This window comes from Callorhinus ursinus, unplaced genomic scaffold (assembly GCF_003265705.2).
Source record: "Callorhinus ursinus isolate GAN/ISIS: 27379988/994484 unplaced genomic scaffold, GSC_fseal_2.0 scaffold55, whole genome shotgun sequence".
NCBI classification, from domain to species: Eukaryota; Metazoa; Chordata; class Mammalia; order Carnivora; family Otariidae; genus Callorhinus; species Callorhinus ursinus.
In genome coordinates, this window is record NW_027397117.1 from 2,775,156 (window position 1) to 2,786,450 (window position 11,295).

Genomic DNA, 11,295 nt, shown 5'->3' on the forward strand with positions numbered 1-11,295 from the left:
ACCACCATCCCCCCACTTCCAAAAAACAGAGCATTTCAAATGAGTTCCCACGATCAGCAGCCACTCACAAGTGACCCAACCAGACCACAGGTCTTGCTCGAGGGCTGAGCACATTCCCTGACCCAGGAGGCACCTGTTCTGGGCCCCCACCTTCTGGCGCCTCCCTAACAGGATCAGCTCAAAGAGGTGCTGCCTCTGTTCCTGGGGAAGCAGGGTGCTGAGGGGCCCCCCGGGTGACTCCTGTTCCCCCCTCCCTGGGGCTTCCTTCAACCCGGGGACTGGAGTGGTAGCCTTAGAAGCATGATTTTCTCTAGAGGCCATGAACACCTTGCTGATGGCTCCCAGATCTGCTCCAGGCCTCATGATTTTTTTTTTTAAGATTTTATTTATCTAGGGGCACCTGGGTGGCTCAGTTCGTTAAGCAACTGCCTTTGGCTCAGGTCATGACGGGCTCCCTGCTCAGCGGGGAGTCTGCTTCTCCCTCTGACCCTCCTCCCTCTCATGCTCTCTATCATTCTCTTTTTCTCTCAATAAATAAATAAAAATCTTTTTAAAAAAAGATTTTATTTATCTAGTTGACACACAGCATGTAAGCGCACAAGCAGGGAAAGCGGCAGGCAGAGGGATAGAGGCAGGCCCCCCGCTGAGTGGGGAGCCCCATGTGGGGCTCCACCCCGGGACCACGGCCCGAGCCAGAGGCAGATGCCCAATTGACTGAGCCACCCAGGTGTCTCAGGCCTCATGATCTTGACCTGGGATCACCTGGGGTCAGACCTCCCTCAGTCCCTCCAGGTGCAGGAGGGCCCAGACCAAAACCACCACCTTGCCCCACACATGCACCCCTCACAGCCTGCTCTGCCATGCCCTGTCTCCACAGCCAGCAAGGGCATCCACCCAAATGCCCTTTCGTCCTTGGTCTCTGGTGTGGCCGCACAGCCCCGCCGTCTTAAGTGCCTCTCTGTCTTCACTCTTTAGCCCTCACCCACCTCCTCTGCCTCCATTCTGGCTGCTTCTCTCCTGTCCCCGGCCTGGCCTGCACCCCCACAACGCGCGCGTACACACATGTGTGGTGCACACAGCACCCTGGAGTGGTGGGAGCGCCCCATCACTGCCCACCCCCTGCTCGGCAGCTTTCCCCGGCTTTCCCTCAGAGGAGACTTGCTGGAAGCCTTAGCAGAGGGGTGGCCTGACAGGGGTGTTTCAGGAAGATCACTGTGTGGTAAAGCCTTTGGGGAAGACCACGTGAATGTATTAAAAGTTAAAGAATACATGCTTCTCAACCCAGCAGTCCCCCCTTGTAGGACTCTGTCTCTCAAAACCACTTACACTTGTGGACTAAAAGCCTGTTTGCTGCACCACTGTTGAGGACGTGGCAGAATTGGGAGCAACTGTGAGCCTTTCAAAGGGGAGTGGTAAGAGAGCTCACAGCACCGCTCCCCTGGGGACACTTTGTGGCTTTGAGGACCAAGATAGAACCCAGAGAATAACACATGGAGTCTGAATACATTTATGTGTGTAAATGGGAAAATGTGCGTCACACTTAGCAGTGGCCCTTCCGACCAGCGCAGCATGGGAGACCGAGGGCTCCACGTTTTATTCTGAGGCCTCCTATACAGTTTACGATGTCTCCATGTGTTAGCATCATCAAAACCCGGGGACCTGGCTGCAGTGGATCCGCGGAGGATGGATCAGAGGGGTGACACGGGGCTGGGATCTGGGACTGTGGGGCGCGCCCCGTGGCACCGGCTGGCACCTTGAAGGAAGACCAGCCGGCTGCTCCAAACCCGCCACGCATGTCGGAGTGGGACAGTGTCGTCTTCTCCTTCTGCCAGGGGGACACTCGAAGAACAAGGAAGCCAGCTCGTATCTGGCTGATGTCCAAAAAAATGTCTGAAAGGGCTCCTCACGTGGGTGGCACAAGGCATGGATGCCTTCCAGGTGGCGCTGGTCTGGCCCACCCCTCAGGTCACGTCCCGCAGTTTGTTCTCAGCACACCACCTTTCCCCTGACGTGGGTTCGGAGGCAATAAGTGCAGGTGTGGAGACTCGAGCTGGTGACGCTCCTCAGTCCTGGCGTCCCAGCAGTCTGCGCGGCCCTCGGGCTTTGTGGCTCTGTTTTCTCGCGGCGTCGGCCTGATGCGCCTGTGTCTTTGTCTTGCGTTCTCACAAGACGTGTGCATCGGGAGGTGTTAACGAAGTCAGCCTTCCCACGGCTACTTGGGCTGTGTGGTGGCGGGGTGGTGACGCTGCTTGGCAGTGGGGCCGGCCAGGCCCCTCACAGGAGGGCTTGTTCATTCCTCGGGAGACTCTGTGAGGCGAACTTACCAAGGAAGGAAGAAACTCGCTTGGGGGGGAGGTCAAGGAACTAGCCGAGAGCCCCTAGGGGGGCTCAGTCAGTTAAGGATCTGACTCTTGATTTCAGCTCAGGTCATGGTCCCGCGGTTGTGGGATTGAGCCTCATCGGGATCCACGCTGGGCATGGAGCCTGCTTGAGATAGTCTCTCTCTTCCTCTCCAAAAAAAAAGAAACAGGGTGCCTGGGGGGGCTCAGTTGAGGGTCTGACTTGATTTCAGCTCAGGTCATGGCCCCGCGTTTGTGGGATCGAGCTCCGTTGGGCTCCGGGCTGGGCATGGAGCCTGCTTGAGATAGTCTCTCTCTCTTCCTCTCCAAAAAAAAATAAACTAACCGAGAGTCCCCCGACTCTTCCTTGTGAGAGCCTGGGTGGAACCACCGCCTTTCCTGCCTCAGCGCCGCCATGGGACTGGTGGGGACGGGGCCTCTGGCCTCCACAGGCCTTCCTCCGCACAGCCGCCTGAGCTCAGCCCCGGCTCTGGGAGCCTTGCTTTCCTTACTCTAGCCCTCCCTGCTGATCTGCCAGCATCCACGCCACTTAGCATCTCATTGGAGGGAAGGTGGCTGAGGCCCAGGGGAGGAAGGACTTGCCCCAGGCCGTGTGGCTAAAGCCGAGCAAGGGCTGGTTGAACTTTCCCCTAGGTCGTCAAGAACCTCTCCCCTCTGTCTCCACCCAAGGCCAGGTGCTGTCTTCAGAAAGGATTTGAGTTCTTTCCCCTCTCTCTCTTTTCCCCTCTCCACCAAGGCCAGAAGGCTCTGGCTGACTTGCTGAGCAAACCAGGCAATAGGTGGCGACATAACCCACTGTATGCTTCCCCGAGCAAGCCAGGGGGCCCCAGAGAAACCATGGCCCGCCTTGGCCACAGCAAGGGACCTGCGCTCGTGTGCCACGGCAGCTACCCTTTATGGGAGGTGGTGGCCTGTTGAGAAGGGCCCTGGGCTTCCCTCTGGCCCCCCCCCCACTCAGCATGGTCACTCAGGTACTGGGACAAGTGTAGCTGGGAGGCCACTTGACCTGAAGGTTTGCTGAGTGTGGGCAGACCAGACCCCGAAGGTTGTGTGTGGCTGGCTGAGAGACCCAGACCCTCCTGTCAGCAGTGGGGAGTCCTGAGGCTCCTTCCCCAGGGGAAACCAGCAACACCCTTCATCCTCTCATGTCCAGGAGTCAGCCAGCGGTCTGACTTAACCCAAAGCCTCCATTAAGCAAAAAAATGCCCGTGTCTGTGTGCATGTTTACACACATGCACTCATGGTTTTGGCCTTGAAGGCAAACGTTCTGGAAAACGAAATGTCAGCAGATAATGCAATAGGATATAAATATTGTAATAAACCAAAAAAATGTCTTATCTTCCTTGAAGACGTGATATTCTTAATTCCCTTCAAACCAAAAGCACAGCCGTGGGGGCGGTGGGGGGAAGACCTTCAGCCGGATCCCCATTCCGGTCCTGCTCCCTCACCAGCTCCCTCCCACTGACCTTCCCCCTCACTGCTCACATCAGGGGGGAACGCCTAGCAAATCCACATCCCGAAAGGGATGGGACTTGGGGGTGAGTGTGGCTTTAACTGCTCTTAGAGACACCCCAGGAAACAAGGACAGCACCAGGAGACAGCCTGCAGACAAATGGCCATGTTAGAAAAGAGGGCTTCTGGGGGGAATTCATGGGGAGGTCAGAGTGGAAGCAGGCATGAGTGGGTCCAGCAGAAGGAGACATGGCTGCCAAAGTGTTTGAGTCCATTGGCAAGTTCGGCCTGGCCTTAGCTGTTGCAGGAGGAGTGGTGAACTCTGCCTTGTATAACGTGGATGCTGGGCACAGAGCTGTCATCTTTGACCGGTTCCATGGTGTACAGGACATTGTGGTAGGAGAAGGAACTCACTTTCTCATCCCTTGGGTACAGAAACCTATTATCTTTGATTGCCGCTCTCGACCACGTAATGTGCCAGTAATCACTGGTAGCAAAGATTTACAGAACGTCAATATCACCCTGCACATCCTTTTCCGGCCCGTTGCCAGCCAGCTTCCCCGCATCTTCACCAGCATCGGGGAGGACTATGATGAGCGGGTGCTACCATCCATCACTACGGAGATCCTCAAGTCGGTGGTGGCTCGCTTTGATGCTGGAGAGCTGATCACCCAGAGAGAGCTGGTCTCCAGACAGGTGAGCGATGACCTTACGGAGCGAGCAGCAACCTTTGGGCTCATCCTGGATGACGTGTCCTTGACGCATCTGACCTTCGGGAAGGAGTTCACAGAAGCGGTAGAAGCCAAACAGGTGGCTCAGCAGGAAGCAGAGAGGGCCAGATTTGTGGTGGAAAAGGCTGAGCAGCAGAAGAAGGCGGCCATCATCTCTGCCGAGGGCGACTCCAAGGCTGCCGAGCTGATTGCCAACTCGCTCGCCGCCGCGGGCGATGGCCTCGTGGAGCTGCGCAAGCTGGAGGCCGCAGAGGACATCGCGCACCAGCTCTCTCGCTCCCGGAACATCACGTACCAGCCGGCCGGCCAGTCTGTGCTCCTGCAGCTGCCCCAGTGAGGCCCGGCCGCTCTTCGTGCCGCCGCCCTTCTGCCCCCGCCCCAGAAATCACTGTGAAATTTCCCGATTGGCTTAAAGTGAAGGAAATAAAAGTGAAATCACTTCAAAAAAAAAAAAGAAAAGAAAAGAGGGCTTCTGGAAAAGGGGCCACATGACCCCAGACGGAACCCCAGACTTCTGCCAAGTCACCGGGCGTCTCTGTAAGTACCCTAGAGGGCCCGTGCCAGGAGGGGTGTTCACTCAGCAACGGGTGCTCCTTGTACGCTAACTGAATCCAAAAGCCAAATTCCTGATGGGAAACCTCGTGTGGGTTTCTAAGAACCTTTTGAGGCAAATTGTGAGGTAGGTAAGTGGGATATTTTCTCATCATTGCCTGAACTTGAGGACTAGGCTTCCCAAACTCATTCCTGCTTGTTCAGTGTGGCCTGTATTGGGAGGACCCCTTCGTAGCTCATGAGACCCCCACACATACAGAGTGTCCCTCAACACCCTGGCCACAGGGGGATTGTCATTTCCCTCAATTGCTGCCACGCCTGTCCCCCCGCCCCAGTCCCCTGAGCCAGACTCCCGGGTCCTGCACCTCTCCCTCCCACTCAGCAGCATCCCTTGTCTCCAGGACTGAGAGTTTTGCCTCCTTAATGTCCCTGGTGTCGCCCCTAACTCTTCATCTCTGGCACGCTTGAATCTGACATGAACCTTGATCGCCTTCCCAGCTGGCCTCCCCGGTCCAACCTGGGCTCCACCATCCCTCCTCCACCGGCTAGCTCTGTCCTGCCCCGACTTAAATGCTTCAGTAGCTCCCAGTAGCCTTTGAGATAAAGTTCAAACTCCCTGATTTAGCACAGAAGGCCTGGCCCCCCTCCAGCCACTGTCTGCCAGGCTCTCTGCCTTCCAGCCCCACTGAGCTGCTGTCCGTCGGTCCCTAACCGTTCACACCGGTCCACACCTCTGTGCTGCTCTAACCAGACTGCACTTCCAGTCCTTTTCCAAAGCTTAGTGGAAGACAGGCACTTTCCAGTGGAAGCCCCTAAGTCTCCCAAGCCTACAGTGGCAGGACTGGGAGTGAAGACACACATGTCCCCAGCCACCATCGGCTGTCCCAGCAAGCACAGAAAAGGGGCCACTCACTCAGCACAAGAGTGAATTTCTCTATCCCCCAATCCATCAAATAAAATCACAGAAACTTTAGTATTAAAATATTTCTCGTTTTTAAAAATCATTTTAATTTATACAAAACCGCACACATAAGATAGTTAAAAATACATGCATAGGGGCGCCTGGGTGGTTGAGTCGGTGAAGCGTCTGCCTTGGGTTCAGGTCATGATCCCAGAGTCCTGGGATCTGCTCAGCGGGGAGCCTGCTTCTGCCTCTGCCCCTCCCCCTGCTCGTGCTCGCTCGCTCTCTTTCTCTTGATATCTCTCGATTGCTCATTCTCTCAAATAAAATCTTAAAAAAAAAAAAAACCACATAAATCTAGAGGGGGGAGGGGAACTTAAAGCTTAAGCCCCTCCTCCTCCAGGCAGCCCTTCCTGACCACCCTGACATAGCTATTTTTATGACGCCCAGGCCTGGGTCGTTCTCACTGCAGGAATCAGATGGTCTGACCCAACTTCCCCAGGTGTGAGAGCTTCTTGAGGGCAGTGACGATACTCCATCCGACTTTGGTTCCCCATCCCTCAGCGCCATCTGATAGACACCAACCCCAGTTTGTCAAAGGAATGCATAGATTTCATTACTAAACCTTTATGGACGAGTCAGAAAGATAATAGAATAAGTGGCTTGGAAATGAGGGGTTTGCACTGGTTTGCCAAAAAGGAAATCAAGGAAATCTGGTTCAAGGACCCTTGATGAAAAAAGACAAACCCTTTTTTCTGTGACTGTGATCGTGAGCTCATATGGGGGTGGGGGCTGGGGTGCAGTGACTGCTACAAGGAACAAGACAGGTGCTGCTGGGGGCAGGCTTGGGGACAGACCCATAAAGCAGGCAGGGGCCCGTGGTGCATGCTGGCTCACACCCGGGCCACGGACCCCAGGCAGGTCTGCAGGCTCCAGATCTTTGGACAGTCACCAACCCAGAGAAGGGCCATGGGCATGTGGACAAAGTCATGCTCTGCACCCTGCTTCTCCACCTTCGTGAGGGACTACCTCCCTCCGAGCTGTTTGTGATAAGCCACATGGGATGGGCATCCTCCGATGTGGGGAGACCCCTAGGGGCCACGGCAGGCAGCAACCAGGGGCAGGAAATGCAGTGAGGGGTTTTGAACTCAGGTTGTGCATAGTTGTCCAAAACTTGGCATTGGCTGGGAAGTTTGAAGACCACAGCAGGGTCAACCGCCTCTTCTCATGGCCCTAACCATTCAGTCCGCACCCCCGAGATACGAAACGACGCGACTCCGCAGCCCCGGGGGCCACTCCCCTGGGCACCATGAACTGTGTTCCTTTGCAAGAGCTGAGCAGTTCTACCCCCACTACCTCCTCCCCTCTCGGTGACTTTGGGGGGGGGTAAAGCAGACACCCAGGCAGGCCAACCCCCGTATGGCCACAGCCGATAGCTACCGGCCATCAATAGTACAGTGTCCCCAGCGCACAAAGAGCCTCACTCAGGCTCCATGGAATGGATGTGAAAATCACCAAGGTGCATTTCCAACCACAGAATTACTCAGCAGCCTTTCATGCGTCACTGGTTCCTTATTCGATTCCATGAGGAGGTCCTTCCTAGCCTCGCCCTGATGCTCAGAGCCCCCCCTTCCCTTCCAAGCACCCCCATTCTGCTCTCCAGGCCCAGAGACCTGGCCTTCTCTTCCATAGAGACGGTAAAGGTCCCCCTTTCTCCTTATCCCTACCTCTTCTGTATCCTTTCCCCTCCCGCCCCCTCCCCTGGGTCCTGGGGGGGGTCGAAGGCCCCGCCCCTTGCCTGTGTCTGTGCAATTGACCTCATGAGGGTCATCAGCCGACCTTCCCTCTTGCCTCTGCACACGGCCTAGCCTCTGCTTCCCACTGGAACGCTCCTTCGGTCCTACCCTTCTCCTCAGCCACAGCCAGACCACTTTCATTCTATTCTGTTCAATCACTTCATGAAAACGTCATCCATTCAGTCAACCCTTGCCCCTCACCCCAGCCTCTGTCCCTTTTCCCCGTCGCTGGGGGAATTCACAATTTTTACAAGAGGATCTCTTCATATATTTCTCCTTTGTTGAAAAAATGAGACATGAGTCACATACCATGAATTTCACTCTTTTAAAGTATGCAATTCAGTGGGTTTTTTTTTTTTAAGCACGACCACAAAGTTGTCCAACCATCACCCTCCCTAATCGGAAGATATTTTGATCACCCAAAAGAAGAGCCATACCCATTTGCAGTCACTCCTGTTCCCCTCCCCGCTTTAGGTTCTGACCACCACCAGTCTACTACTCTATCTCTATGGATTTGTGTATTCTAGAGATCTCGTGTAAAGGCAATCATTACAACATTTGTCCTTCCATGTCTGGCTTCTTTTGCTCAGCATAATGTTCATCCCCGTCATACTATGTGTCACGACTTCGTTCCTTTTTACGGTCAAATAGCATCCCATTGCATGGATACACTTCGTCCATTTATCGGCTGATAGACATTTGGCTTGTTCGCACTTTTTGGCTATTACGCATAAGGCTACTATTAGCACTCGTGTACGTTTTTGAACACCTGTTTTCACTTCTTTGGGGTATATACCTATGAACGGGATTGCTGTGTCCTATGATAATTCCATGTGTAAATTTTGGAGAAACAGTCCTGCTGTTTTCCACAGAGGCTGTACCACCAGCCACGTATGTGTGTTCTGGTTTCTCCACATCCTCACTAACTTTTATTCTTTTTCTCCTTCCTCCCCCTCCTACTGAGTGTGAAATGGCATCTCATTGTGGTTCTGATTTGCATTTCCCTAATGACAACTGAAATCAAGCATCTTTTCATGTGCTTATTAGCCACTTGTATATCTTCTTTGAAGAAATATCTGTTTAGGTCTTTTGGCCATATTTTAATTGGGTCACTGGTCTTTTTATTGTTGAGTTCTTTATACATTCCAAAACGAGTCCCATATCAGATTTATGATTTACAAAAATATTCTCCCATTCTGTAGATGGCCTTTCCACTTTCTTGATGGTGTCCTTTGAAACACAAGAGTTTTGACACTGTCCAAACATACCTATCTTTTGTTGTTTCTTGCTATTGGTGTCATATACAAGAAACTGTTGCCAAATTCAAGGTCATGAAGATTTACCCCTAGGTCTTCTTTTAAGAACTTTATAGCTTTAGCTCTTATGTTTAGGTTGTTCGTCCATTTTGAGTTAATTTTTGTATATAGTATGAAGTAAGAGTCCAACTTCATTCTTTTGCACATGGATATCCAGTTTCCAAGCACCATTTGTAAAATAAATGATTCAAGACCCATTGAACGGTCTTGGCACCCTTGTCAAAAATCAATTGACCATGGGGCGCGCCTGGGTGGCTCAGTCAGTTAAGCGTCTGCCTTCGGCTCAGGTCATGATCTCAGGGTCCTGGGATCGAGCCCCACATCAGGCTCCCTGCTCAGTGGGGAGTCTGCTTCTCCCTCTCCCTCTGCCTCTCCCCCTGTCTCTCCCCCTGCTCGTGCTCTCTCTCTCTCTCAAATCTTTTTTAAAAAATCAATTGACCATAGATACATGGGTTTCTTTCTCAACTCTTGGTTCTATTTTACTAATCTATAAGTGTGTATTCTCATGCCCGCAGCATACAGTGTTGATTACTGTAGCCTAGTGGTTAAGTTTTGTAATCAGGAACTGTGAGTTCTCCAGCATTGTTCCTTTTTTTTTTTTTTTCCATTTTTGTTTTAGCTAGTCCAGGTTTCCTGAATTTTTCTATATGACTTTCGGGATCAGTTTGTCTATTTCTGCACAAAGGCAGCTTTTGGGGGAACTGTGGTAGGGATGGATTTGAATCTAGATCAAGTTGGGGAATGTTGCCATTTTAACGATATTCGATCTTCCCAATCCATGAACATGGATGTCTTTCCATTTAGGACTCCTTTGATTTCTTTCGGTTGTACTCTGTAGTTTCCAGGGTGTCTTTCTCCGGTCTGGTAAGCCCACACTAGCCAGGCTTTGGCTCAGTTGTCTGCTCTCACTCATGCCCCTTGGCCCATTACTGTCACCACGCTAAGGACACCACTCTGACCTAGGTCCTCAGTGACCCCTGAGTTGACTGTCTGGTGAGCAGGTTCCTTCTGGAAAGTTTCCCACAGACCTCTGTAATCTTCCACCAGTTTTGAACACTCCTTTCTTAAAATTCCTTCTCATGCCACTTTTACAAACCACTCTCCCATTCTCTCTGCTTCCTTCACTGACCCTCCTCCTCCCCTCCCTCCTGCCCTTTCCTCCTCTCCATCTTCTCCCAGCCCCTTAAATGTTGGGGTTCTGTCCTGGGTCATCTTCTCTTGCATATGAATGAGTCCATCTTGGACAAGCTCACTGATTCCCAAGGCGTCAGCCTCCATCTTTACCTCAGAGCCTCCCAGAACTCCTCCTCCAGCCTCACTGTCTCGGGACCTCCAGTGCTGTACCCACAAGGACCCTGAGACCACCCCTCCCTGGTCTCTCCTCTCCCTCACGCTCCTGAGGCTGGCTAGTGGTAACACCCCAGACAGGAGCAAACCTAGTCGCCCCCATGCTTGTCTCCTCTCTCTTGCCTTCACTCCCAAATCTCATCCACTGTCACCTCTTCTGGCTTTTGCCCTCTAAACATTTAAAAGGCAGATCTAAGGTGGCATAGGGCAGGCTGTGCACAGGGAGGAGTAGGGTGGGCGTGCAGAAGCCCAGCCCACAGCATCAGGAGTACAAGTGCCAAGGGACCCAAGGCAGGCTGCTGGCTCAGAGGAGGGGCGGCTAGGCGGGCACACACACGGAGGTCAGCAGAGAGGAGGGAGGGAGGACCAGAGCCACACAGCCACGGAGACCCCCCAGAGTGTGGGTTCCAGAGCAGGCAGTCCTAGGCCAGGCGGGTGGGAGGGCACAGGAACACAGAGGGAGCATGGCTGGGTGCCGTGGTTTGAGACAACTTGGCTGTAGTTCACCGGCATCCTTTATGCCTATGTGACCTTGGATGCGGCACTTAATACTAAAGCCTCAGTTTCCTTATCCAGCACTGGGCCTGGGGCCGGGGGGGGGGGGGGGGGGGGGGGCGGGAATCACCTCTGATCTCACCCCTGAAAGTCCTCTGTAAATGGTAAAGTGCTGGAGGAGTGGAAGGCCACTCAAGGCCAGAGAGGGAAGCAGGTTGCACATTGTTCAAGGCCACAATTACCAAGTGAAAAGTGCTCAGGCTTTCCTTTTCAGGTATAGTAAGGGTATTTAAGTGGGACTTTTTCAATTCCAAATGAAAGAATGTATGGGGTGGGGTTGCATGG

General features: G+C 53.2%; 1 pseudogene; it reads left to right on the top strand.

Annotated features, from left to right (window-relative positions):
- Positions 1-4,007: 4,007 nt before the first annotated feature.
- On the top strand, positions 4,008-4,991 carry LOC112817574 (prohibitin 1 pseudogene; annotated as a pseudogene).
- The last annotated feature ends 6,304 nt before the right edge of the window (positions 4,992-11,295 follow it).